The following is an 11,180-nucleotide window of genomic DNA, read 5'->3' as shown; positions in this document are numbered from 1 at the left end:
GAGCCCCACCTGTGCGCCTTCTATTACCCCACCCTGTCCTGCCCCTAGCTGGCAGTGGAATGGAACCGTGGGGAGCTTCTGCTTCAGAGAGCAGGCAGCCAGTGCAGGACTCCAGGACGGGCGGTCTCCACCGTCAGCATGAGACAGCAGCCTAACTGGGAAATCTGTGGGCACTCCATCGCCTCTCTTGCCCAGACATCCCACCCCCACCTCAGACCATAGGAAGTGGGGGAGGCTGAGCTGCCGGACACAACTAAGTAGCTTCAGGAAACGCTCCCAAGTGTGTCAACAGTGGCAGAGGCAGTTGGGGCCAAACAAAGGATCCTTCCATTCTTATCTGACCAGAGCCAGACCTTTCCCTTGAGCACTGCCCCACCTCCTCTTCCCCCTTGCTTTCCCCAACTGCCCTAATCAGAGGTTCCTCCCCAGGAGAAGAGGGGGCAGACCTAGAGCCTTACCCAGAAGGCGATGGCTGAGTGGACCTTGGAGAAGGGAAAGTGGTAATCTGAAAAGAGGAGTCAGGTCGGCCTTCATCTGTCTAGTCACACGTCCTGACATGAGAGTGGCCAGATGAGGGTCTGGTCAGTTAGGCAGGGCGACGGGGTGGGTACAGGTACAGGCTCCCAGGAAACATGAGAGGAGGAGAAAAGGCAACTGCGTCTTTGAAAGGCCTCCAGCCTCAGGCCCAGCCACCTAAACAGTGTTTTATCCTGAGTTTGTCAGAGTGCACAAGGTTTGGGAAGAAGGGGTGTGTTTGTGTGTATTTAAGGGGTGGGGTAGGGTGGAGGCTAGTTCTCTTCCCCCGCCTGACTGCTTGCACTGAAGGGTCTCGCAGCTTTCCAAACTTCCCCCTTTGGCCTAAGCATCCCGGTGCAGCAATGGCTCCACCTGCTGGCCCTGCTGGGCTCCTACCGCTCAGCTTCAGCTCAGCTGCCTCCATGTTGGGTTTCTGTCCCCTGCCACCTCACCCTTGGACAGCCTAGTCTAGTTGATCTCATATGTGAAGCTCACTTACAGAAAATCACTGCTGGAGAGGACTTCAAATATCATTCGACTCAACTCCCTTATAGTACAGGTAAAGACGGCATAAGGCCCCTAGAGGGCATGTGGCTTCCCCAGATCACCTGGATTCTGGTGTTCTGAATCCAAAGCTCTCCCTCCATTATCTCACCCCACACTTCTGCCAGGCCTCTGGGTTCCTCCAGTTGGATGTCACAAAGCTACCGAGGGCAGGTACTTTTGGGGCTTCACCTCTGGAGCATTTCATCAACGTGCGCCCTTCCAGGCCTGCCCAGCCCAGCAGGACCCGAGGCCTTGGGACAAAGGAGAAGCTGAAGATGCTGGGCAGCTGGGAGGCTTAGCTACCTGTGCTGTGCCTGCAGCCAGCCCCATAGAGTTAACCCCAGAGTACTACATAGCTCTTTATGGAATGCATACCTGGGAGTACCTCCTGCCAGGTTTTCATCTAAGTGGATAAATAAGAATGTCCTCTAAGTCTGGATAAATGGGTCTTCCCTATCCCATCCCCTTTAGGTAGATCATGCCACTGTTCCTCTTCACAAAGACGCAGGGCAGGTGAGCAATTGTGTGCAACAGAATGCTGTTTCTGTTCCTGAAGTGCCCATCGGAAGAGTTCACAGCCAGCACTCAGCCACTCAGCAATCTGACTGAGGGAACACCTAGTATGTGTCACACACTGTTCTAGAGGTGGGGGACAGAGCAGCGGACAAATCCTCACGGAGCTTACAATTCTAGTGGAAGAGAAAGACAATAAACCAACACATTTTTCTAAGTAAATATACATGTATTAAGAGCTATGAAAAATATAAAAAATTTTGAGAATAATGATTGGTATTCGACACATAGTAGTTAGTTTCAAGGAGGTAAGAATTGAGAGCATAGCTCACTTGAAATGAAGGGAGGAAGTAGCAAGTTCAAAGCCCTGTGATGCAAAGCCTGGCAAGTGCAAGAAGCACAGTTGATGAAGGCAGCAACAAGGCCCTTGCAGCTGCATCAGAATGTGTGAAGGCGTGAATGACGCAGGCCAGTTACATTAGACCTTTGGGCCCTGGTAAGAAGTTTGGATTTTATTAGTAGACCAGGAAACCATTGGAGGATTTTGAGCAGGGAAGTAATATGATCTGCTTTTTTTTTTTTTAAGATTTTACTTATTTATTTTTAGGGAGGGAAGGGAGGGAGAGAGAGAGAGAGAGAGAGAGAGAGAGAGAGAGAGAGAGAAACATCAATGTGTGGTTGCTGGGGGTCATGGCCTGCAACCCAGGAATGTACCCTAGCTGGGAATCGAACCTGGGACACTTTGGTTCCCAGCCCGCGCTCAATCCACTGAGCTACGCCAGCCAGGGATGATCTGCTTTATTGTTTTAAAAGATCATGCTGATTGCTTAGTGGAGAATAGAGGTTGGGAGGCAAGAGTGGAAGGAAGGCGAGCAGGTAGTCTACAGTGGTAACAGCAAGAGCAATGTTTATGGCTGGGGGCAGAGTGATAGTAATGGCAGTGGGGAGGTGATACAGAATTTAAAAGATGTTTTGAAGGTGGAATTTAAAGGGACTTGCTTAGTCCATTTAATTTTCCAGATAATCATCATAATCATCATAATAGCTAACACTTATTGAGTACTTACTGTATCAAAATTGAGATGCTATACCAAAATTTAAATAGTGTGTCTTACTGAATATTCACAGAAACCTTATGAAGTAGGTACTATTATCTCAGAATAAAAAACTGAAGCTCAGAGAGTAAGAAGGGGCTATGCTAGAGGCTCAGTGGCAGAGGCAAAAATCAGTAAGATAAGAATTTATCTGAATCTAGAATACTACAAGTGCACTAATGCAAACAAACAAACAAACAAACAAACAAACACAGATGCAAGGTGGAAAAGTGAGAAATAACACAAGAAAAGACTAACTGTGCTTTATATACAGAGGAGAGCAGGACCCCTCCTAGCCGGGAAGATCCGGGGCTGGGTCATTCGAGTGGTGCTGCAAAAATGGATAAGATTTGGGTGATAAAAATGGCGAGAACATTTGAGGCTGTTAGAAGAGCAAACATGATATGTTGAGATGGGAAGCATAAGGCACTTTTGAAAAACGATGTGTTTCCAGTATGGCTGAGAGGAAGGGTTGTGAAGGGAATCTGAGTACCAAACACATGTGTCAGTTTGTGCAGGGCATTTAATGGCAGGTCACGGGGTTTAATTTTATTCAACAGGAAAGAGAGAGCCACGGAAGAGTTTCCATTTATTCATTGATTTATTCATTTTTTCAACAATTTTTTGAGTGCTTATTATAAGCCAGGCACCTGGGATAAGACATAATCCCTTCAGTCAAGACCTTACACTGGCGGTGGGAGGGACAGGTGACCAAACAAGTAGCACTGAGTGTAAGTTCTGTGGTTTGGGAGCTCCGAGGTGGGAAAGGCATGTAAGCCATGGAAGTCTGCCCAGAAGAGGTGACATCTCAGCTGACCCTAAGGGACAAGCAGGATTTACAAGGGAAAAGAGGAGAGAGATGGGTGTTCCAGAGAGAGAAAGGAGCCTTGGTCCAGGAGCAACGGGAGGGCCGCCATTCCAGAAATGTGAGTGGTTCGTTTAAGGTCCAAGCAGAAAACATGACTCTTCGTTATATCTCCTATTTTTGTGCTGAGATTTTCTATTTGTTCTTTTATTTCAAGCATGTTATAATTGCCCATGGAAGCATTTTTATGATAGCTGTTTTAAAAGCCTTGTCAGGGAATTTCAGAATCTCTGCCATCTCAAGTGTGGTGTCTGTTAATTATCTTTCCTCACTCAAGGTGAAATTTTTCTGGTTCTTGGTAGAACAAGTGATTTTCAATTGTATCTTGGACATTTGGAGTTTGATGTTATGAGACTCTGGAGCTTATTTCAGCCTCCTGTTTTAGCAGTGTCGCTTTGAGACTGCATTGGTGGAGCACCATCTGGTTACCACCAGGTTGGGGAGAAGGCCAGGATCCCCCACTCAGCAGTCGGCACCTGTTGGGGGGTGGGTGTCTCATAGTTTCTGGGCCGGAGTGAAAGTTGAGGCTCCCCACTAGGTGTCTGCTGGTGCCACCCTGGTGCCCTGTAATGCCTTGAGTCCAGAGGTCCCTAATCACCTTCTTTTTACCTCTCAGTGTCTTCTTATATTTGTTTTATAGAAAATCCCCAGAGTTTTTAGAAGCACTTAGCCAGGGAAATAGGGAGAAATGTATCTGCTTCATCTTGTCTGAAACTGGAAGTTCATGCAAAAAATATGAGGGGTGTGGGGTGGGGGAATTATTAGCCATGAGGTTGGAGAGTTAAGCAGGCTTTAGACCAGCTGTTCTCAAAGCCTTCTTACACCATTAAAAGTTATTGAAGACTTCAGAGAGCTTTTGATTTTGAAAGTTATATCTATTAATAATTACTGTCTCTGAAATTAAAACTAAGAAAATTTTAAATTATTCATTAAAACTAACATTCATTAAAAAATAACATTATCTCGTTATGTGAGTATAGAAGTAACACATATTTTAGTTTAAAAAACAGCTTTTCCAAAGTAAAATCAATTAGGGAGAAGAGTGGCATTGTTTTACATTTTGGCAAATCTCTTCAATATCTGGCCGAGTAGAAAACTGCTGATTCTCTCATACGTTTCTGTGTTCAGTGTGTTGTCGCACTGCACGTCAGGCGGCCTCCAGTGAAAGAATGACAGTGAAACAAGCGAATGACATTTCCATGTTACTATGAAGATAGTTTGACCTTACAGACCTCCTGGAAATGTTTAGAGGTCCTGGGGGGGCCCTGGACCACACCTCGAGAAGCGCTCTGGAATCGCCCTCCTTCAGTAGCCCGGAGTCATGCATGGCTGCTGAGCATTTGAAACGTGGCTAGTGTGGAAGGGAAACAGAACTTTCCATTTGGTTTAATTTTAATTAATTCAAACTTTAAAACAGGAGCAGCATAAAAAACTTTTTGTTAAATACAACTTGATTGTTTGGTAAAAATACGTTTCACTTTCATCCCTGAAAATTTAGCATCTGGATTGATGTGCACTGTACATGTCAACTATAGACCAGATTTAGAGGACTTAGAAAAAAGAATGTAACTAATAATTTTTATTATATATAGTTTATGTTGCTATGATAATATTTTAAATGTATTGGATTTAATAAAATATATTTTAAAAATTAATTTCACCTTTTTTCCTACCTTTAACAATGGGGCTACTATAAATTTAAAATTACATTTGTAGCTCATGTTATATCTCCAGGGAGTGGCGCTGCTCTAGACGGGTCTAGATGAGGAGAGCTTCATAGACCAGGTGAAGTGTGTTTTTTTTTATAAAGGTAATAAACAGAAATGTGGACCACTGGAAAGTCTGACATAGGGAAGTGTCATAACCAGATACCCATTTTAGAAAGTTCACTGTGGCAGGAGGTGGGGCCCAGACTGAAATAGGAACCAGCCAGAAGGTGACTGCACTATGGAAGGAAAGGGAAGCTTAGGTCTTGAAGAAAAGTGGCTAAATCGGAGACACAGGGAGAAGATATAAGCAACTGGCTTTGGTCCTTAGGTGTAATAATGGCATTGTGGTTACAGAGGGAAATATCCTTATTCTTAGGAGATACGCTCGGAGGTACTCAGGGATCAAGTGTCATAATCTCCACAATACAGCATATTGACACACAAACTACACACACACACACACACACACACACACACACACACGTTGTACATCCATGAGAAAATGAGAGTGAAAAAGCGAGTAGCATCTCAGTGTTATTAGGAAAGAAGCACGTATGTGGAGAGAGGGAAAGGGGAAAGAAAGCAAAGGTGACATCAAAAATTCAGCACCTGGGAATCTACATGAAGTCATCTAGTCAATTGGGGATTGGTTTACTCTCCTTTTAACCTTTCCGTAGGTTTGAAATTTTTCAAAAGAAAAAGATGGAGAAAACAATGAAAAAAACAAAGAAGCTTACCACACTGGTTGGATATGAGAGAAAGGAGAAAGGATAGTGAAGAATGATCTTCTGACCTCTTGCTTGACAACAGAGTGGACAGTGTCGCTATTGGAGAGATGGAAACACAGGAGGAGAAACAGGATCAGAAGAATGAGGGCAAGTGCAATATGGTGTGCCTGAGCTTTGAGGTGGCGTTGGGATACAACAGGGAGTGCACAAGCTGAAGTTTCCAAAAGGGAACTGTGCTGGAGATGGGGACTAGGTGTCTTTAGAATCTAGCAATAGTAATTGAAGGTCCTGGAGAGCACTGTGGTATCAAGAATGTGTGTGGAAAATAAGAAGGGAGGGGATGCGAGGATGGAACCCTGGAGAACACTGACTTTTAAGAGTCAACAAAGAAGGATGCCATGGTGACAGCCTCCAGGATGGCCCCTAGTACTGCCCTCTTGTATTGGCAGGCTTGTATAAACCTCTCTCACATTGTAGCATCATTGGTCTGTGTGACAAGGGCAGAAGTGATACTACATCACTCCCAAGATTAGGTTGTAAAAACACTGTGGTTTTCATCGAAGCCGCATACACTCATTTTTTTGGATCACTCACTTTGGGGGAAGCTATAGTCATGTCCTGAGAAGTCCTGTGGAGAGCTCCATGTGGTGAAGAACTGAAACCTCCTGCCAACAGCCACATGAGGGAGTTTGCAAGAGCTTGGATGGAGACCTTCATAAGTGAATGAATGAATGAGACTACAATCTCATGAGTGATTCAGAGCAAAACAACCCAGCTGAGACGCTCTACCCAGGTAAACTGCTCCTAAATACCTGACTGTAAGAAACCACCTGAGGTAATCAATACTGTTTCAAGCTGCTGCATTTGGGGGTAATTTGTTATGCAGCAGCACGTAAGTAATAAAGATGTCTCAGTGGAGACTTAGAACAGTCATGGAGATATGCAAACACTGAAATGGGGCCATGAGAAACCAGTGAAGAAACCTTGTCATGGAGGAATGCCTGGCACACACTGTGAAATGCTGCCAAGCAGTAGGGGAAAGGAATGTTCAAAACAGGAGTGAGGCCCTGACTGGGTAGCTCAGTTGGTTAGAGCATCATTGCAATACACCAAGGTTGTGGGTTCAATCTTCCATCAGGGTGCATACAAGAAGCAACCAAAGAGTGCCTAATTATGGACAAAATATTGATCTCTGTCTCTCAAATCAATTAATAATTTTTTAAAGGGGCTGGTTGGAAACTTTGGTGAAAGCAATCATCGGAGTGTGAGAGGGCAGAAACCAGATTATAGTAGACTGAAGAAGTAATAATAAAAGTCATTATGGTACATTTCCATTACCACACTCAACTGGGGGAAAATCATGTGATAAGGTCAAAATCCCCATTTTAGAGATGACATAACCAAGGTCACACTGTGATGTTGTGGTGAATTCTGCCCCTCCCCCTCCATTTTGGTGACCTCACCTTTCCCAGGGAGGTTCTTGCATCCCTGATAATTTTGGTATCTCAGCCATCTGCCCAGCTGGGAAGGATGCACCTTCATCTGGTGCTGCCTAACTCACCCATCTTGCCTTAGGTTCTGGGGAGAAAACTGACAAAGTGGGTGAAGAGGCATTTTTTCATTTATTCCACAGCTATTTACTGAGCTCTTTGTAAGACCCTCAGCTACCAGGCCAGTCTTCTTAATTAAACATGGATGGGCAACCAATGTGATGTTTTACATATGAAGTCAGCAGTCTACAAGCCAAAGGAAATCAGCTTTATTTTTCTAGAGAGGAGACCCCTACCCAAGGTTGAGTAAAGGGCAACAAAAACCAGCAACTGCAGCACCAACAAATGAGACAGGCGGAGTAATCACTCAGTCATGATTAACAGCACAACTCCTTGGGTCTGTACATGAAGCTATAGGTACGTGGCTATTTCTAGCTCTAACTGTTTTAATGTCTTTGGCTTTCAGTCAATCAATTCACCTTCCTATGACCCACAACACCTTCCCCACAGAAAAATCTCCTGAGAAAACTTTGCCTTGTGAGTGGAGTCTACCTCAGACCCCCTTGAGCTGCATTAAGTGACCACATGGTGTCATGGTCATTCTCTCTGGCTTTGGGATCAGAGAAGCCTGTATTGAGAACCCAGCTCTGAAATGAGCCATGTAACTCTGAGTAGATTATTTTGAAAAAATAAAATAAACTTTTGACAATTCCCAGTCTCCTCATCGGGATAAAAAGTGAGAATATGATAATGTCTACCTCATAGCATTACCACAGTGTAACAGGAAGAAAAATTGGTGTAAAAATATGACCCACCATATTTCTTCATTCTAGGCTGGGACAGAACTCATCTCAGAGGTGTTTGGCTCCTTTGTGGAGGAAAACACTCTGGTAAACTTTTGTGGCTAAGAAAAGCAGCTGAGCACCCTCACATTTATCCGTCTCCTTAACTCCTTCTCTTACCCTGGAGGGAAAAGAGCCCAGGATGGAGACATTGGTTCCAAAGAGCTACATTTTTACGTGTTATAAAGTAATAGCAATCTGCTGTTTTCAGGGAGAGGTGGGGGACAGCAGAAGGATGGAGGAGAAGAACATCGGGAGGGAACATGACTATAGGCAGGGCTCTGAGCACTGGAACAGCCAGGAGAGAGGACACGGGAACAAGGGAGGTGGGGCATTGCGGTGGGGGGACTTCCAGCTATCACTCACTCTAAGTGATGCTATAACTATCCCTTATGGCCTCGGATCTTCAGTAAACATCTCCCACACAAAATGGCCCCATGTTCTGGGGGCTTTGGGGATAGAAGGAAGGACCAAAGGAAGGTCCTCAGCTTGCTATGAGTGACATTAATGGGACGGGAGGGTGGCATTGTCAGGAGGCAGGTGAAAGAGCTGGAATTCAGAATAAAAATTCATAAAGGAAAGTGATTATGAAAATGTCAGCCCACCCCCCAAGAGTCCTTGGAAATCCTGGGGTAAAGACAGGCATCCCTAAAAATTTGGTGTGGGAATTGGGGCTATTTAAGTAAAACATGATCCAAGAAGGCTGGTAAAAATCAGATTATAGAAGGACTAAATGAGAGAATAGCAATTAGCTCAGAGCCCAGGATAAGCACTCAACTAAAGGGAGCTTCTTATGATTTAGGGAGGAATTCCCTCCCTTCTTTACCTATTTGAACTTTAAGGGCTCACAATCTACTTGAAAATGATGATATAATCATTCACTTATTCTACTAACATTTATCAAGTTCCTTCTATGCATTACATAAGTTAAATGATTTTTGGCAGTAGTGATTATCATAGCCAATGTTATTGAGGGTTTACTATATGCCAGGTGCTGTGCTAACTGCTTTACTGGTCTTGTTTCATTCAATCTTCACAACAATCTTGGGAAGGAACAATTATATTTCCACATTACTGATGAGGGACCTGAGGCAAAGTGAGGTTAGGTGACTTGCTCAGACCACATAGTTAGCCAGTGGGAGAGCTAAAGTTTGAACCTAGGTAGTCAGTTTCGGTGCATGCTTTTAAGCTCCACCCCTGGCTGTGTTTGAATGTAACTGACATGCGTGTGAACTACGGCAACAGGGAGGAATCTAGAGAGGAGGGCCATGGGGAGATAAGTCAACAATATGGATAGGATTGTCCTGCCTTCTTTTTTCTGATACCTCCTATTCCCTTTCTAGCTATGGCCTCTCAAGATGGAGTGGCATCAGAATCCCAACATTTATTTCTGTGCAGAGCCCCTTGTCAGCTGGTCTGAATTCTCCCATAATGCCCGTGCCGACCATCAGCAAGGGGAAGGAGGGAAAGGAAGAGAGGAAAAGTCCCACTGAACCAACCAATAGATAAATAGAAGCTGACTATTGTGCTATAATGAAACACAACAGCAATAAATAAATCAATCACTTGGGGGGTAGGGAATGGCTTTCCTATAATCAGCTATTAAAGGCTTGTATCACTAATTAGTCTATTAATTAAAACTGTTCTCATCTTTCCACAAGTTATCAGCCTGCTAAGGCAGAGAAAACTCAGCCCCCAGGGCAGAAGATAAGAGAAATAAGAAGTAGCAGATTCAAACAGCTGGGCCTGTGTATGTTTTAAAAGCACAGCTCTTAGTGCCTGGGGCAAATCCACCTGCTACTAGGAAAGCGACGTTTATCAAAAACCGAAGGGCTGTTGTCTTTGTTGAGCAGAAAAGGGAAAAAATGATTTAATCTTTAAAGAGAAGCACCATCATAACCACACACGGGGGACCTGTGAAGGGCAGTTCCACTGGGTGTTCCCTGGGGCACCGGACACAGTGAGAAACAAACATGCTTTGCGCAAAGACAGTGTTACCAGAAGACCCAGGATCAAGGGGGGGCTCTGTGCCCTGATGCTGAAGAGTGCACATCTTAGGTAAGTAAACACATACTGAGTTCCTACTATGTGCCAGGCACCACCTTCATCCTTTATGTTGCTAATATCCTGTTTGATGATTTCATTGACATTCTTAGAGTGCCCTAGGGTTATTACTGGGAGATCCCCAAAAGGAGCCTCATATGAGCCCTCACAGCTGGGATCAGCAAAAAAATGGCTGCTCTGCTCTTCCCCTCCTTCCTGGCTCTCCATGGTCCAAGCCCCCTGCCCACCAAGAGCTTGGAATAGCTTCTCGTCACGGGCTAACTGTGTCATACAAACTCAAAAGGCCCAGAAACTCACAGTCATTCTTGAACAGTTCAGACAGGCTCTGAGCCCCACAGCTCTCCATGTCCCTGGGAGGGCACAGTAGGGAGGTCTGTGGCCTTTGTAGTCTCTTCCTCTCTTTTCTGGCCCCTCAGCTCCTCTCCATCCTCCCCAAGTTACTAAATGGACATCCCCATGCACTCAGATGAAAACTAGCAGACACAAGGTGGGGTGTTGGAGGCAGGTGTCTCCACCACCAACGGCCCACTGGCAGCTGTTCTGTTATTTTGTTTAATCCGCACAGCAGCCATGTGGTTATTGACCCTATTTTTCAGAATGGGGAAACTGTGGCTCAGAGGGGTTAAGTCATTTGTCCAGGATTCCATAGGCAGTGACAAAGCACCTAGCAAGAGCTCAGAAAATATCTGCTGACAGGCAGTATCAGAAATATGGAGGTAATAGTAGGTGTCCAGCTTCTGGGAACCTCAGAGGCAGCAAAGGTCCAACTACATAGTGCAGAAGGGCTATCAGTCAAGGTAACCGCTCCAGGGT

Source organism: Phyllostomus discolor, chromosome 14, assembly GCF_004126475.2.
Source record: "Phyllostomus discolor isolate MPI-MPIP mPhyDis1 chromosome 14, mPhyDis1.pri.v3, whole genome shotgun sequence".
In the NCBI taxonomy this organism is placed as follows: Eukaryota; Metazoa; Chordata; class Mammalia; order Chiroptera; family Phyllostomidae; genus Phyllostomus; species Phyllostomus discolor.
This window is presented reverse-complemented; position numbering follows the sequence as displayed.